Raw genomic sequence first — 17,985 nt, 5'->3', positions numbered from 1 at the left:
AAACTTTAATATTTGTAGAATTATCGGGATTTGAAAAAAAAAAAGGAACAATATAAAAAAGCTGGAAAAAATCAACAGAATATAATATAAAAACAAAATATCATTTGCAGGGAATACTTTGGCTCCATGTAATTCTCTATTTACTCTGAGTAGCTCTAAGTTGGTGTATGACGTCCCTCTGACAATATGAATGTACATTCAGTGTTACAAGATGTTTGTTTTGTCAATACTTAGTTCCTCTAAAGATGGAATCAGAAATCATTAACTGATCAAAAGTTAGTGTTGTAGCAGAATCAGGAACAATTCAACAGAACAGGCCTGTTCTGGGTGTGTTCTTATAGAATTATATAATTATGTCCATTATTACTACAGGTGACTTCACCTACCTGGCCTCTTCATAATCAGCTACAGTAGCATTTCAGAAAGCATCCCATTCTTCCCCATTGAAATGGTGAAACATTTTTTTTTAATTTTTGTGTGTACATTTATTATTTTTGAGAAACAGTGAGACAAAGTGTGAGTGGGGGAGAGGCAGAGAGAGAAGGAGACAGAATACGAAGCAGGCTCCAGGCTCTGAGCAAGTGGTCAGCACAGAGCCTGATGCAGGGCTCAAACCCATGAACTGTGAGACCATGACCTGAGCTGAAGTCGGACACTCAACCGACTGAGCCACCCAGGCGCCCCATGAAATGGTGAAACTGTTATGATGCTAGTTGTAGGATTTTTTTGGTGGGGATTAGTTTTTTTTTGTTTTATAAAAGTCCTTTATCAAGTTGATGAAGTCTCCCTGGACTCATAGTTTGCGGAGAGAATGTTTTCTTTATTATGAATGGAGGTAACAAATGCCTTGTCTGCATCTGTTTTTAAGACCATCTGTTCATTATCCTGTCTTTCTTCTTTAGTTTATTGTTGTGAGGGGTTAAACTAATTGATTTTTGAATATTGAACCAGTCTCCCATACTGGTACTAAATCCCTCTTGGTTATGGATGTATAATTCTTTTTACACATTGTGGGATTTGATTTGCTAACATGTATTGGGTATTTTGTGTATATGAAAATGCAAGACACTGGTCTCCAGTTTTCCTTTCTTACAATGCATTTACCTTGTTTTGTCAATGCTGGCCTCCTAGAATGAGGAAGTTTTCCCTCTGTTTTTATTTTTGGGAAGAGATTATAGGACATTAGCATCATTTTTTCCTGTAAATGTTTGCTAGAATTCTTCAGTGAAACCATGTGGGCCTGATGCTTTCTTTTGGGGAAGTTATTCATCCTTGACTCTATTTACTTAAAAAATGTAGGCCTATCCAGATAATCTATGTTTCCTTATGTGGGTTTTAGTAGTGTGTGTCTTTTATTTGTTTTCTATATTTTTCTAAAACGTTTTCATTTATTTCTGAGAGAGAACTATAGAGTGGGAGGTGGGGAGGGGCAGAGAGAGAGGGGGATGCAGAATCTGAAGCAGGCCCCAGGCTCTGAGATGTTAGCACAGAGCCTGACACAGGGCTCAAACCCACGGGCCAGGAGATTATGACCTGTGCTGAAGTCAAACATTGACTGACTGAGCCACCCAGGTGCCCCATCGTGTGCATCTTTAAATAATTGATCTGTTTCTTGTAAGTTATGAAATTTGGGGGCATAGAGTCATTCATAATATTTTCCATTATCCTCTTGATGTTCATGGAATCGGTAGCGGTTATGTCTCTTTCATTTTTGATATTAGTCATTTGCGTCTACTTTTTTCCTTGGATAACCTAGTTAGGGGTTCATTGCTTTTATTGATATTTTCAAAGAACAATCTTTTGATTTCTCTATTGATTATCTCCAGTATTCTACTATCTTTTATTTTATTGATATCTGTTCTAATTATTATTTTTTTAATTATTATTATTTCTTTTCTTCTACTGCAGCCTTCAACTGTACCTCCTCCCTTATTTTCAAAGGTGGAAGTTTAGGCTACTAATTTAAGGTCTTTCTCCTTTTCGATTTTGTTACATTTATTTACTTACTTTGAGAGAGATAGAGAGAAAGCATGTACGTGAGCAGGGGCATGGCAGAGAGGGGGAGAGAGAGAATCCCAAGCAGGAATCCAATACAGGGGAATGATCTCATGACCATGATAGCATGACCTGAGTAGAAACTAAGAGTTGCATGCTACAACGACTGAGCACCCAGATGCCCGAAGATCTTTCTACTTTTCTAATAAATGCATTCAATGTTTTACATTTTACTGTAAACCATGTTTTCAGTGCCCCCCCCACCCCCCGTCCTGCACATTTTGGTAGGTTGTATTTAATTTCGTTTGAGTCCAAACTACTTTGAAATTTCTCTCAAGATTCCTTATTTGATGTGTTATTTAGAAGTATGTTCTTTAATCTCTAAACATCTGGGAATTTTTGCTGCTATCTTTTTATTATTGATTTCCATCCAGTTTAATTCCAGTGTGGCCTGGCAGCATAGTTTGTATGGTTTCTAGGCTTTGAAATTTGGTAGGATGTGTTTTATGGCCCAGAACATGTTCTGACTTGGTGCATGTTCTGTGTGAACTTGAGAAACATGTTTATTCAACTACTGTTGGATAAAATATTCCATACGTATCAGTTAGATCTAGGTGATTACAGCTACTGCTTAGTCTAGCTGTAACCTTACCTATATCCTTCTAGACCTGTCAGTCACTGACAGAAAGGTGTTAAAGTCTCCACTATAATAATGAATTTTTCCCTTTCTCCTTGAAATTCTAAAAGTTTTTCCATCATGTATTTTCATTCTCTGTTGTTAGACATAGAAAATTAGGGATTGTTATGTTTTCTTACAGAACTGACCCTTTTATCTCTCTAGATAATCTCTTTATATAATGACACTCTTTATCTCTCTAGAGTTTCCTTGTTTGGAAGTTTGCTTTGTCTGGAATTAATGCAATTACTCCAACTCTCTTTTGATAAGCATTAGAATGATAAATCTTTCTTCATCCTTTTACTTTTAATCTATCTGTACCTTTATATCTCATGTGAATTTCTTCTAGACAATATAGAGTTGCATCTTGTTTTTGGATCTCCTGTGACAATCTCTGAGCTTTAATTGGTATATTTAGACTATTCACATTTGATGTGAGTATTGATATAGTTGGAATAATATCTACCATGTTTGTAACTGTTTTCTATTCACTGCATTTATACTTTGCTTCCTTTCTATCTTCACCTTTTTCTGCCTTCTAGACTTTAATGCAGCAGTGGGTATATTCCATTTTCTTCTTTCTGTTAGCATATTCATTATACTTTTTTGTTTTAAAATGTTGGAGTGGTATCCCCTTTATTTGCATTTGCATTACTCATTTATAACTAGTCAAATTCCTCTTTCAAATCACACTGTGCCACTTCACAGGTAGTGCAGCTACCTCATAAAACTCTCTCAATTCCTCCATCCCATGCCTTCTAATATTGAGGTCATCTACCTCCTTATCCATATGCTATGATCAACCGAGTATATTGCTGCTGTTATCACTTTAAACAAATTGTTATCTATCAGATAAGTTGGGAATGAGAAAAATAAAATATTTTATCTTACCTTCCCTTATTCCTACTCTAATCCTCTTCTTTTTTAAACATAGATCTGAATTCCTTATCTATAACCTATATCCATATTCCTTTTTCTAAAGACCTTTCTCTTGAGAGAGACAGGGGGCACAAATGAGCAAGGGGCAGAGAGAGAATCCCACGACAGGCAGAGAGAGAGGGAGAGATAATGGGATCTCAATAAAGCATGGCTCATGCTCACTTGCAGTGGGGCTGGAGCTCATTTGATGTGGCACTTGAACTCACAAACTGTGGGACTTGAACTCATGAATGATGAGATCATGACCTGAGCTAAAGTCGGGTGTTTAACCACTGAGGTATCCTCCAAGGAACTTTTTTTTTTTTTTTTTTTCTTGCAAGGCAGATCTACTAGTGATAAAGTCCTTCCTTTTTTGTTTCACATCGTATTACTTGTTTTTGGGTTGTTGTTGTTTTTCTTGTTGTTGTTCTTGTTGTTTCCAAAGGTGAGGGATGGTAAACTTCAGATGCTTTTGGGAAGAGTAACGCACTCCATGCCTAACATCTTTTTTAATGTTTATACATTTATGTTGAGGGAGAAAGGGGCAGAGAGAGAGGGGGGTGGAGAGAGAGAGAATTCCAAGCAGACTCCATTCTGATAGCAGAGAGCTCTATGTGGGGCTCAATATCATTAAACATGAGATCATGACTTGAGCAGAAACCAAGGTCAGATGGTCAACCGACTGAGCCACACAGGCACCCCAAAAAGTCTTTTTTCTTCAGTTTGAAATACACTTTTGCTGGATATAGAATTTTCAATGGGTGGTTTTTTTTTCCTTTCAACACTATTTTTATTTTTATTTTTATTTTTATTTTTATTTTTATTTTTTATTTTTATTTATTTATTTATTTATTTATGTATTTATTTATTTATTTATTTATTTATTTATTTATTTATTTATTTTTGACAGTCACAACAAAGTTTATTGCAATGAGAGGCAAGGCCTACCAATCGGGACGGACACTCTTGACCAGAGCGTGGCTTCGAACAGCCGAGGTACAGAGTTTTTACAGCCAACCACATCATCTTATCATCAACTGGGAACAGAACAAAGAAATAGTTCCCAGATGGGGGTAGAAACAGTTCAGGCATGCCCTTGCCCCAATCCAATCAAACACTAATCCAGTTGATTTTCCTTGAACTTTTGTTCCCTTGATTGATAGGACAAGGCTGTTATCTATTAACCTACAGTGTCAAAACAAAGCTGTTATTTCTCAAGGCTACAGGTTAGCCCTACACTACAATTTTTTTTTTATTTTTTAATATATGAAATTTACTGTCAAATTGGTTTCCATACAACACCCAGTGCTCATCCCAAAAGGTGCCCTCCTCAATACCCATCACCCACCCTGCCCTCCCTCCCACCCCCCATCAACCCTCAGTTTGATCTCAGTTTTTAACAGTCTCTTATGCTTTGGCTCTCTCCCACTCTAACCTCTTTTTTTTTTTTTTTCCTTCCCCTCCCCCATGGGTTTCTGTTATGTTTCTCAGGATCCACATAAGAGTGAAACCATATGGTATCTGTCTTTCTCTGTATGGCTTATTTCACTTAGCATCACACTCTCCAGTTCCATCCATGTTGCTACAAAAGGCCATATTTCATTTTTTCTCATTGCCACGTAGTATTCCATTGTGTATATAAACCACAATTTCTTTATCCATTCATCAGTTGATGGACATTTAGGCTCTTTCCATAATTTGGCTATTGTTGAGAGTGCCGCTATAAACATTGGGGTACAGGTGCCCCTATGCATCAGTACTCCTGTATCCCTTGGATAAATTCCTAGCAGTGCTATTGCTGGGTCATAGCGTAGGTCTATTTTTAATTTTCTGAGGAACCTCCACACTGCTTTCCAGAGCGGCTGCACCAATTTGCATTCCCACCATCAGTGCAAGAGGGTTCCTGGTTCTCCACATCCTCTCCAGCATCTATAGTCTCCTGATTTGTTCATTTTGGCCACTCTGACTGGCGTGAGGTGGTATCTGAGTGTGGTTTTGATTTGTATTTCCCTGATAAGGAGCGACGTTGAACATCTTTTCATGTGCCTGTTGGCCATCCGGATGTCTTCTTTAAAGAAGTGTCTATTCATGTTTTCTGCCCATTTCTTCACTGGGTTATTTGTTTTTCGGGTGTGGAGTTTGATGAGCTCTTTATAGATTTTGGATACTAGCCCTTTGTCCGATGTGTCATTTGCAAATATCTTTTCCCATTCCGTTGGTTGCCTTTTAGTTTTGTTGGTTGTTTCCTTTGCTGTGCAGAAGCTTTTTATCTTCATAAGGTCCCAGTAATTCACTTTTGCTTTTAATTCCCTTGCCTTTGGGGATGTGCCGAGTAAGAGATTGCTACGGCTGAGGTCAGAGAGGTCTTTTCCTGCTTTCTCCTCTAAGGTTTTGATGGTTTCCTGTCTCACATTCAGGTCCTTTATCCATTTTGAGTTTATTTTTGTGAATGGTGTGAGAAAGTGGTCTAGTTTCAACCTTCTGCATGTTGCTGTCCAGTTCTCCCAGCACCATTTGTTAAAGAGACTGTCTTTTTTCCATTGGATGTTCTTTCCTGCTTTGTCAAAGATGAGTTGGCCATACGTTTGTGGGTCTAGTTCTGGGGTTTCTATTCTATTCCATTGGTCTATGTGTCTGTTTTTGTGCCAATACCATGCTGTCTTGATGATGACAGCTTTGTAGTTGAGGCTAAAGTCTGGGATTGTGATGCCTCCTGCTTTGGTCTTCTTCTTCAAAATTACTTTGGCTATTCGGGGCCTTTTGTGGTTCCATATGAATTTTAGGATTGCTTGTTCTAGTTTCGAGAAGAATGCTGGTGCAATTTTGATTGGGATTGCATTGAATGTGTAGATAGCTTTGGGTAGTATTGACATTTTGACAATATTTATTCTTCCAATCCATGAGCAGGGAATGTCTTTCCATTTCTTTATATCCTCTTCAATTACCTGCATAAGCTTTCTATAGTTTTCAGCATACTGATCTTTTACATCTTTGGTTAGATTTATCCCTAGGTATTTTATGCTTCTTGGTGCAATTGTGAATGGGATCAGTTTCTTCATTTGTCTTTCTGTTGCTTCATTGTTAGTGTATAAGAATGCAACTGATTTCTGCACATTGATTTTGTATCCTGCAACTTTGCTGAATTCATGTATCAGTTCTAGCAGACTTTTGGTGGAGTCTATCGGATTTTCCATGTATAATATCATGTCATCTGCAAAAAGCGAAAGCTTGACTTCATCTTTGCCAATTTTGATGCCTTTGATTTCCTTTTGTTGTCTGATTGCTGATGCTAGAACTTCCAGCACTATATTAAACAGCAGCGGTGACAGTGGGCATCCCTGTCGTGTTCCTGATCTCAGAGAAAAAGCTCTCAGTTTTTCCCCGTTGAGGATGATGTTAGCTGTGGGCTTTTCATAAATGGCCTTTATGATCTTTAAGTATGTTCCTTCTATCCCGACTTTCTCAAGGGTTTTTATTAAGAAATGGTGCTGGATTTTGTCAAAGGCCTTTTCTGCATCGATTGACAGGATCATTTGGTTCTTCTCTTTTTTTTTTGTTAATGTGATGTATCACGTTGATCGATTTGCGAATGTTGAACCAGCCCTGCATCCCAGGAATGAATCCCACTTGATCATGGTGAATAATTCTTTTTATATGCTGTTGAATTAGATTTGCTAGTATCTTAGTAAGAATTTTTGCATCCATATTCATCAGGGATATTGGCCTGTAGTTCTCTTTTTTTACTGGGTCTCTGTCTGGTTTAGGAATCAAAGTAATACTGGCTTCATAGAATGAGTCTGGAAGTTTTCCTTCCCTTTCTATTTCTTGGAATAGCTTGAGAAGGATAGGTATTATCTCTGCTTTAAATGTCTGGTAGAACTCCCCTGGGAAGCCATCTGGTCCTGGACTCTTATTTGTTGGGAGATTTTTGATAACCGATTCAATTTCTTTGCTGGTTATGGGTCTGTTCAAGCTTTCTATTTCCTCCTGATTGAGTTTTGGAAGAGTGTGGGTGTTTAGAAATTTGTCCATTTCTTCCAGGTTGTCCAATTTGCTGGCATATAATTTTTCATAGTATTCCCTGATAATTGTTTGTATCTCTGAGGGATTGGTTGTAATCATTCCATTTTCATTCATGGTTTTATCTATTTGGGTCATCTCCCTTTTCTTTTTGAGAAGCCTGGGTAGAGGTTTGTCAATTTTGTTTATTTTTTCAAAAAACCAACTCTTGGTTTCGTTGATCTGCTCTACAGTTTTTTTAGATTCTATATTGTTTATTTCTGCTCTGATCTTTATGATTTCTCTTCTTCTGCTGGGTTTAGGCTGCCTTTGCTGTTCTGCTTCTATTTCCTTTAGGTGTGCTGTTAGATTTTGTATTTGGGATTTTTCTTGTTTCTTGAGATAGGCCTGGATTGCAATGTATTTTCCTCTCAGGACTGCCTTCGCTGCATCCCAAAGCGTTTGGATTGTTGTATTTTCATTTTCGTTTGTTTCCATATATTTTTTAATTTCTTCTCTAATTGCCTGGTTGACCCACTCATTCGTTAGTAGGGTGTTCTTTAACCTCCATGCTTTTGGAGGTTTTCCAGACTTTTTCCTGTGGTTGATTTCAAGCTTCATAGCATTGTGGTCTGAAAGTATGCATGGCATAATTTCAATTCTTGTAAACTTATGAAGGGCTGTTTTGTGACCCAGTATATGATCTATCTTGGAGAATGTTCCATGTGCACTCGAGAAGAAAGTATATTCTGTTGCTTTGGGATGCAGAGTTCTAAATATATCTGTCAAGTCCATCTGATCCAATGTATCATTCAGGGCCCTTGTTTCTTTATTGACTGTGTGTCTAGATGATCTATCCATTTCTGTAAGTGGGGTGTTAAAGTCCCCTGCAATGACCACATTCTTATCAATAAGGTTGCTTATGTTTATGAGTAATTGTTTTATATATCTGGGGGCTCGGGTATTTGGCGCATAGACATTTATACTAGTTAGCTCTTCCTGGTGGATAGACCCTGTGATTATTATATAATGCCCTTCTTCATCTCTTGTTACAGCCTTTAATTTAAAGTCTAGTTTGTCTGATATAAGTATGGCTACTCCAGCTTTCTTTTGGCTTCCAGGAGCATGATAAATAGTTCTCCATCCCCTCACTCTCAATCTAAAGGTGTCCTCAGATCTAAAATGAGTCTCTTGTAGACAGCAAATAGATGGGTCTTGTTTTTTTATCCATTCTGATACCCTATGTCTTTTAGTTGGCGCATTTAATCCATTTACATTCAGTGTTATTATAGCAAGATATGGGTTTAGAGTCATTGTGATGTCTGTATGTTTTATGCTTGTAGTGATGTCTCTGGTACTTTGTCTCACAGGATCCCCCTTAGGATCTCTTGTAGGGCTGGTTTCGTGGTGACAAATTCCTTCAGTTTTTGTTTGTTTGGGAAGACCTTTATCTCTCCTTCTATTCTAAATGACAGACTTGCTGGATAAAGGATTCTCGGCTGCATATTTTTTCTGTTTAGCACACTGTAGATATCGTGCCAAGCCTTTCTGGCCTGCCAAGTTTCAAAGGAGAGATCAGTCACGAGTCTTATAGGTCTCCCTTTATATGTGAGGGCACGTTTATCCCTTGCTGCTTTCAGAATTTTCTCTTTATCCTTGTATTTTGCCAGTTTCACTATGATATGTCGTGCAGAAGATCGATTCAAGTTACGTCTGAAGGGAGTTCTCTGTGCCTCTTGGATTTCAATGCCTTTTTCCTTCCCCAGTTCAGGGAAGTTCTCAGCTATAATTTGTTCAAGTACCCCTTCAGCACCCTTCCCTCTCTCTTCCTCCTCTGGGATACCAATTATGCGTATATTATTTTTTTTTTAGTGTATCACTTAGTTCTCTAATTTTCCCCTCATACTCCTGGATTTTTTTATCTCTCTTTCTTTCAGCTTCCTCTTTCTCCATAACTTTATCTTCTAGTTCACCTATTCTCTCCTCTGCCTCTTCAAGCCGAGCCATCGTGGATTCCATTTTGTTTTGCAACTCGTTTAAAGCGTTTTTCAACTCCTCGTGACTGTTCCTTAGTCCCTCGATCTTTGTGGCAAGAGATTCTCTGCTGTCCTGTATACTGTTTTCAAGCCCAGCGATTAATTTTATGACTATTATTCTAAATTCACTTTCTGTTATATTATTTAAATCCTTTTTGATCAGTTCATTAGCTGTTGTTATTTCCTGGAGATTCTTCTGAGGGGAATTCTTCCGTTTGGTCATTTTGGAGACTCCCTGGCATGGTGAGGACCTGCAGTGCACTTCCCCTGTGCTGTGGTGTATAACTGGAGTTAGTGGGCGGGGCCGCAGTCCGACCCGATGTCTGCCCCCAGCCCACTGCTGGGGCCACAGTCAGACTTGTGTGTGCCTTCTCTTCCCCTCTCCTAGGGGCGGGATTCACTGTGGGGTGGCATGTCCCGTCTGGGCTACTTGCACACTGCCAGGCTTGTGTTGCTGGGGATCTGGCGTATTAGCTGGGGTGGGTAGGCAAGGTGCACGGGGGCTGGAGGGGCAGGCTTAGCTCGCTTCTCCTTAGGTGATCCACTTCAGGAGGAGCCCTGTGGCAGCGGGAGGGAGTCAGATCCGCTGCCGGAGGTTTGGCTCCGCAGAAGCACAGAGTTGGGTGTTTGCGCGGAGCGAGCAAGTTCCCTGGCAGGAACTGGTTCCCTTTGGGATTTTGGCTGGGGGATGGGCGGGGGAGATGGCGCTGGCGCCTTTGTTCCCCGCCAAGCTGAGCTCTGCCGTCCGGGGGCTCAGCAGCTCTCCCTCCCTTTGTCCTCCAGCCTTCCCACTTTCCGAGCAGAGCTGTTAACTTATGACCTCCCAGACGCTAAGTCGCGCTTGCTGTCGGAACACAGTCTGTCCGGCCCCTCCGCTTTTGCCAGCCAGACTCGGGGGCTCTGCTTGGCCGGCGAGCCGCCCCTCCGCCCCGGCTGCCTCCCGCCAGTCCGTGGAGCGCGCACCGCCTCGCCGCCCTTCCTACCCTCTTCCGTGGGCCTCTCGTCTGCGCTTGACTCCAGAGACTCCCTTCTGCTAATCCTCTGGCGGTTTTCTGGGTTCTTTAGGCAGGTGTAGGTGGAATCTAAGTGATCGGCAGGACGCGCTGTGAGCCCCGCGTCCTCCTACGCCGCCATCTTCCGGCACTCCAGCTCATGGAGTATTTTTTAAAAATATATTGAATAAGGGGCGCCTGGGTGGCTCGGTCGGTTGAGCATCCGACTTTGGCTCAGGTCATGATCTCACCATTTATGAGTTGGAGCCCCATGTCAGGCTCTGTGCTGACAGTTCAGAGCCTGGAACCTGGTTCAGATACTGTGTCTCCCTCTCTGCTGCTCCCCTGCTCACACTCTCGATTACTATAGCTTTGTAATAGTTTGAAATAAGGAAGTGTGATGACTCCATTTTTTTTTTCTTTCTCAAGATGGCTTTGGCTTTCTGGGTGTTTGTGATTCTATGTGAATTTAGGATTGTTTTCTTTATTTCTGTGAAAAGTGTCATTGGAATTTTGGTAGGAATATCAGTGAATCTGCACATTGTTTTAAGTACTATGGACACTAACAATATTCTTCCCATCCATGAACATGGGCTATCTTTCCATTTCTTCATGTTTTCTTCAGTCTCTTTCACCAATATCTTATAGTTTCCAGTACACAGATCTTTCACCTCTTTGGTTAAATTTATTGCTAAGTACTTTATTGTGTTTGATCCTATTATAAATGGGATAATTTTCTTTTTCAGACACATTTTTGTTAGTGTATAAAAATGTAATTGATTTTTGTGTGTCAATTTCGTATCCTTCAACTGTACTGAATTTAGTTTGAAGAGGTTTTTGATGGAGTCTTCAGGGTTTCCTATAGGTAAGATGATGTTATCTGCAGAGACAAACTAACTTCTGATTTATAAACATTGTATTTCTTTTTCTTGACTAATTGCTCTGGCTAGGATTTCAGTACTAGGTTTAATGTAAGCATCTTTGTCTTGTTCCTGATCGTAGGGAAAAGCTTTCAGCTTTTCACCATTGTATGATGTTAGATGTGGGTTTATCATATATGGCTTTTATTTTGATGAAGTTCATTCCCTCCAAATCTAATTTGTTGAGAGTTTTTATCGTGAAGGGATGTTGAATCTTGTCAAATGCTTCATCTGTGTCTGTTGAGATGAGCATATGGCTTTTATCCTTTATCCTGTTAATACAGTGTAACACCTTTGTCGATTTGTACATAGCGAACCATTGTTGTCTCCCAAGGATAATCCCCACTTGATCTTGGTGTATGGCTGAGAAGGGCTGGCCATTTCAAGGTACACAGCTGGGACTGAGGTCTATGGGCCTCTGAGCCAGTGCAGATATGGGTATAACTTCTCCCAGAGCCCTTGACGTATGGGGCTGGTGACAGGAGAGATGGCAGATGGTGCTATAGCTGAGCCTGCAGGGGCATGGACCTGTTTCTGGGTATATAGTTGAGACTGCAGTCAGTGAGTCAGCCACCTGGCTATGGGCTTCCATTCTCAAAATAGCGCTTGGACTGCATAGGGTTTCAGAATTTCCTACCTGGATCCCAAAGCTCCAAGAAAAACACTGTTGTCTGTGGATAGATGCCAGCTTTTTATTGCTGAGCGGGGGGCGGGGGGGTGTGGATATGAACAGGGGACCTCCTGTGCTACCACCTTGCTGATGTCATTATCTCAGCCTGGTTATTAAGAGTCAGCACTGGCAAGCCCTAGATAAGCATGCTAAGGGAAGTTTAGAGGCAACTTCAGATAGATGTGGTTACTTCCCAGAATTCAGGAGGTTCTGTGAGCAAAGACCAGGCTTCATAACTTGTGTTTGTCATGAATATAACACAAGTGGCTCCTAACTGCTCCATTCTTTAGGGCTCACTAACTCCCATTATTGTCCAGCTGACAACAGAAGGGCCTGTTTCTTGTTTGACCACAGAGGCCAATCTTTACTAGATCAGGCTTCAGGAAGGAAATAGACCACAAACTGGCAAAACAGAAGAATCAACAGAGATATTGTCCAGAGAGCGGCACATCAAGGAACCCCTTGGCTAGTGATAATGGGAGAACAATTTCCATCCCAGGACCTGAAGGAGTGGGGGAGGGGGCAGTTACAGGGCTCCATGGAGGAGAGCTGTAGGGAGCTATGGCAGAAGTGAGAGCTTCAGAAGGAGGACGAAGCCAGCTTGCAACAGTGGAGCAGAGAGGATACCAGAGGAATAAATAACTCAACCATTCTTCCTCTTCAGCTGGCTCTCTCGTACATGGACCAAAGCCAGCTACCAGCCCCTCTGTACTTACAGCACCTCCCCAGCAACTTTCTCAGCCAACATCTGATGGTTCCAGGGAAAGTCCCAGGGAAGCTTTGAATTGGCCAGGATAGAGCCAGTAGGAGACCACATTCTGAGTGGCTAAGTCTGGTGTGTAAAGGGCTTCAGGCTAGAAAGAGAAGTTCTAATGCCAGAAGAATGAAGACAGGGAAGGGAACCGAGGAGGATTATATCCATTGACATCCACTGTACTTGTTCTTTTCAGACAGACCAATGCTCTGCCCTCCACACATCACCAGCATTTTGCAGTTACATTCTCCGGAAGGGTTAAGGTCCTCCTCTGTTTCCTTAAAGTGGGATTAAATCAGGCTCCTTTCATGTTTATCAAAACTTCACGGAAAGCTTGGAGGGACCAAAGTTGAAAGAAGGCTGTGATCTGAAGCCAGGTCCACCATAGCCACGGGTCCCTGCTAGATGTGCTTCTCTTTAACCCTCAACCTGATACCATGTTTCTGCATCCAGTGCACCAGTCCCAGGACCCACCTCTTGCCTGCCATCAACCGCAGCATTTTGGGATCAGCAGAAAGAATGCTGCCCGCTTCCCCCTAGCCCCCCACACAAAGTCCTAGACTCCTCTCCCACATTACACTCCCAGCTCAAAGGTGGGTTCCATGCACAGCAGTGACACACTTCACATTATCACGCAAGGCTATTTCACATCTCCTTAGTTAGAACCTCTCCATTTCCAAATAGGGGTTTGGCTTCTTTGTAAAGTCAAAGGGCTCCTTGAAATGCTTTGTTTTGTTTTGTTTTGTTTTGGAAATAAAAGAGCAGTCTTCCTTTCCAAAGATGGTGTAGAAAATTGCTGAGAGATTTAAAATAGCAGCATGTCCCCACTCCCACCCATCAAGTATTAAAAAATATGAGGGTCTAGACTCAGAGTATCCAATTTACACAAGGATACATTAAAATCAAAATGCTTTATTGAAAAAATGTGCTTTCTGCTGGGAAAAGTTGACCTGCCATGTGTCAAGGGGGAAAATTCTAGAGAGACACCACAATTTTCCCTATCCATAGGGAATCATAGCTGGACCTCAGGGAGCTACAGATCAGGAGCTCTGTCAGTTTGGCAAAATGCATTCTTTTATCCTCTACCCACATCTGGAGCTACCTTGTAATCAGTCCCTCCTGAGTCCCGTTCTCATGTTTTCTTTTCTTTTGTTTTTAAGGTTTCTAATAGATGAGTTCTCTGCCACCCCCAGCCAAGTCCTTGTAGCTTCCATAATCACAGAGGTAGGAGATCAAAACAGAGGAGATTTTGTTCTGAGGTTGGGCGTGCATCTTTGGAAGTAGAGGACATTTTGCCCAACAGAGATTTAATTGCTACCTTTGCATTCTGAAGATAATGCTACTCCATTATCTGTTATTGTTATAAACATTTTATGATTTTATTTTTTTTTCAACGTTTTTTTTTTTTATTTTTGGGACAGAGAGAGACAGAGCACGAATGGGGGAGGGGCAGAGAGAGAGGGAGGCACAGAATCGGAAGCAGGCTCCAGGCTCTGAGCCATCAGCCCAGAGCCTGACGCGGGGCTCGAAATCACGGACCGTGAGATCGTGACCTGGCTGAAGTCGGACGCTTAACCGACTGCACCACACAGGCGCCCCATCATTTTATGATTTTAAAGAAAATCTTTCCTCTTCTTTTTTTTAATGTGCCTATGCTCAGATTTCCTTGTTGTCTCTTTTATTTGGGGAATGGTTACCACTTCCTCTGGAACTACTGATTGTCAGTGAGGAAACCAATTGAGATCAATATGGGCGTGAAGTATTGATCTACAAGTGGGGGAAATCCGTGGTACAGACCTCCAGCTGCTACCATGTGAATGCAGTGCCCCCCCACCCCAACTCCCGATCCTCCCCAAGATGCCAGGACCTCCAGCCTGCCTCCTGTCGAGGCCGCACAGTGCCAGCATCTGATCGTCCACAGCTCTGGGTTCTGCTGAGCACACTGGGAGGCTGTGATGCTTTCAGCAAGGGCACGGGTCTGCCTCAAACCATTTCAGAAGTTCCTCCTGGGTCCCTGCTCTTTGTGCACAGCCATAGGTCCCAGTAGACAGCCAAAGAACTCTCTGGTGAGCACTCTTTGTTGGAGAGTTATTGACTTTCTATTCATGATACTGAGCCCAGGTCCAGTGAGCAGCTAAGTGTAAGGCAGAATCCGATTCTAAGGTGATCATTGTCCAGGGAAATCTCTCTCTTCCCATGATTTTCAATACAGGATGCTGTTTTTGGATCACAGTTGGAAGGGTCTGAGAAAGAAAATCTATAGATATGTAAGATTTTCCATGATTTCAGAAGGGCTCTAGCCTTCTTAAAGCCTCACCTTGGCTTCCAGGTTCAGATCCCCTAGTCTCTCAGCTGCTCTGAGGACATGTTCATCCATCCATCCATCCATCCATCCATCCATCCATCCATCCATCCATCCAATAAATGCTGTTTTGGGTGTCTATTAGGTAACAAGCTATAGTGATACCTAGCAGAATAAAATAGACATAGTTCCTATCCTTTGAGGGCTTATAATTTTGAGGGAGTTTCCAGACTATAGGCAAAATAAAGAAGCAAATAAAGAGTTATGACTGGTGAAGGTGCTATAAGCAAACCCAAATCAACAGTAATAGAGTGAATTGGCATTGGAGGTGTGTGGTCATCCAGTAGAAACCTGGTCCAGGAAGTACCTTGTGAAGATGTAGCATTTAAGCCATGCAGGCAAAGTGCTGGTGAGCACATTCTAGACAGAGATAGAACATGTGCAAAGGCCCTGAGATAAGGGGGTAGTCAGTTTGGTCCAGCACAGAATGGAGGCCAGCATGGTGCAAGTCCAGGGACCACAGGGGGAGGGAAGAGATAAACAGGATCGGATCCGTCAGGTCTTGTGGCACAGGTAGGAGCTCAGACTCTTCTTTTAAGTTTAGTAGGAAGTTAAGCAAGGATTGGATATGACAGCCCAATCTAGGTTTAAACTTCCTTTTCAGCTGCAGTGAAGAGAGTGTGCTGGAAGGAGCAGGAATGGGAGAAGTCCGTTTTTGAAGTGAGAGTTGATAACTTGAAGTCAGGTGGTCATGGTGGCGACGGGGAGAGGCAAACTAATTTGGGATGTAGAAGTGGTGTGTTGGTAAGTGGTAAGCCAACAGTCTTAAAAACAAACACGATGAGTGTTACAATTCCATGACATAAACAACTTCACCGCTGGCTGATTGCAAGCTGCCTGGGTGATGTCACTGAATGTGGAGTCAGGAAGCCGTGTGCACAGTCAAGCTGCAGTCTGGCACTGGTTAGCAGGAGGCACCTCAGGCAGGGAGGTGGATTGAAGAGGCCAGCAAGGAGGCATTGGAGACCCCCACACGTTTTGGTTTGAGTAGCTAAGAGGATACCAGGAGGACTGGACACCTGAGGTGCATGCATGTGGAATGGACAGGCTTCTTTCCTATGCCCTCTGGAAGCTGGCACTTACTCAATCTATGATGCTGGAAGGTGACAGAAGGAAGGGAGACAGACAGTCTTTGGGAAGAGGGTGTGCGTGACACCCACGGACTTTGAGATGTTCTGGCTGAACCCTCATCACCCTGGGATCTTTGGATTCTGAAGCCGCTCATTCCCTGGCCTCCTATCCAGTAACAGACAGAGACCAAAATAGAAGACGGGGATCACGTGGAGGGTGGCCCCAGGGGGTGCTGGCCATGGCCCTGTTTCCTAGCTTGATGAGCTCTGGCCTCCCAGACCCCAGGCCTTGGAGCCACAGCTGGAACCTGCCTTTGCTGACACAGTGCTTCCATATGTTTGATTAGACATGCTAGGTGGACCCTGATTTAAATGACAGGATGTTCAGGGCACTACTTTGGTCACAGCATACCTGCAAAGAAGAAAAGTTGCAAGTAGGAAATAAGTCAAATACTGAGGCCAGGACCAAATCTCTGAGCAGCCTGGCAAGATTTACAGACCCTGCCTTGGGCCAAGGTCAGAGAATGCAGCTCACTTCCAAGGGCTTAGTGAGAAACAAGGGGCAGGAGGGCCTGAGAAAGGGGCTGTGGAGGGAGGAAGGTGATCAGGCTTCATGCTGCCCAGGGCCCAAGCATGTGGTCGCCATCTCTGTAGGGACCCAGGGAGGGGCAGTGGGTGTGCTCAAATGTGGGCGAGCCGTGGGTTCAGGGTGGATGTGAGAAGGAACGTTGGATGCATGCGGCCACCTTGAGGGGTTGGGAGAAGCAGCCAAGTCTTCAATCCAGGCAGGTCTTTCTATTAATCATTTATTGAGCACCTAGATACACCGGGTACCATTCTAGTATCAAGGCTACAAATGCAGCAGGGATTCATCAGGTTCCCAACTCTGAAGTGCACGGAATACCTAATACCCTTACTTTCTGGCCATCAAAGGAATGAACAAGCTGAGCCTTCATCCTTCCTGGTGAGAGGAAAATTCAGCCACACTTGTTCTTGGGGGTCAGCTTCTGTCAGGATTTTGGAGAACTTCCCTTGTTGGAGGCTGTAGCCAGGTGTGGAGGAAACTGCTCTGGCCACTGGTCACTAGGCCAGAGTGCCCGCATCCCAGCATGAAGGTCCATGCTGTTTTATGCCCATCCTGGACCGCAAGAGTCTTTGGCCAAGAAGTCTGGGGTGTGAAGCAGGCGTACTGAACAGGTGTGCCCCTAAGATACAGCCAAGGCTGGGGCTACTTCCAGAGCCTCCCTAGTCCCCTCCTCCCTCACTTTCTGCTCCCAGAAGACACTTCTTTTCCTTTTTCCTGCAAATTCAACTCCATTTAAGCTTCTCCACCTCATTTTGTATTCTCCCTGCTCTCTGCCACTTCTAACACTTGCTGAGGTTCTATCACCTGCCCTGGAGCCTTTGAACCTGCTATTTCTTTCTGTCATCAGTGCTGTTTTCCTTGGTTTAGCTCTGCCCTCCTAACTCTGATCTCATCTCAATATGATTTTCCAAAGGGCTTCCGTGGTCTCTTGATTTTCATAGCCTTCAGTCATTGTCACTTCCTATCAGGCATGCTGTTGGCTTGTCTTTATAAAGGACACTGCCATC

Source organism: Panthera onca (assembly GCF_046562875.1).
Source record: "Panthera onca isolate mPanOnc1 chromosome Y unlocalized genomic scaffold, mPanOnc1 haplotype 2 h2.ChrY_unloc_1, whole genome shotgun sequence".
Taxonomy (NCBI): Eukaryota; Metazoa; Chordata; class Mammalia; order Carnivora; family Felidae; genus Panthera; species Panthera onca.
Note: the sequence above shows the minus strand (reverse complement) of the source record.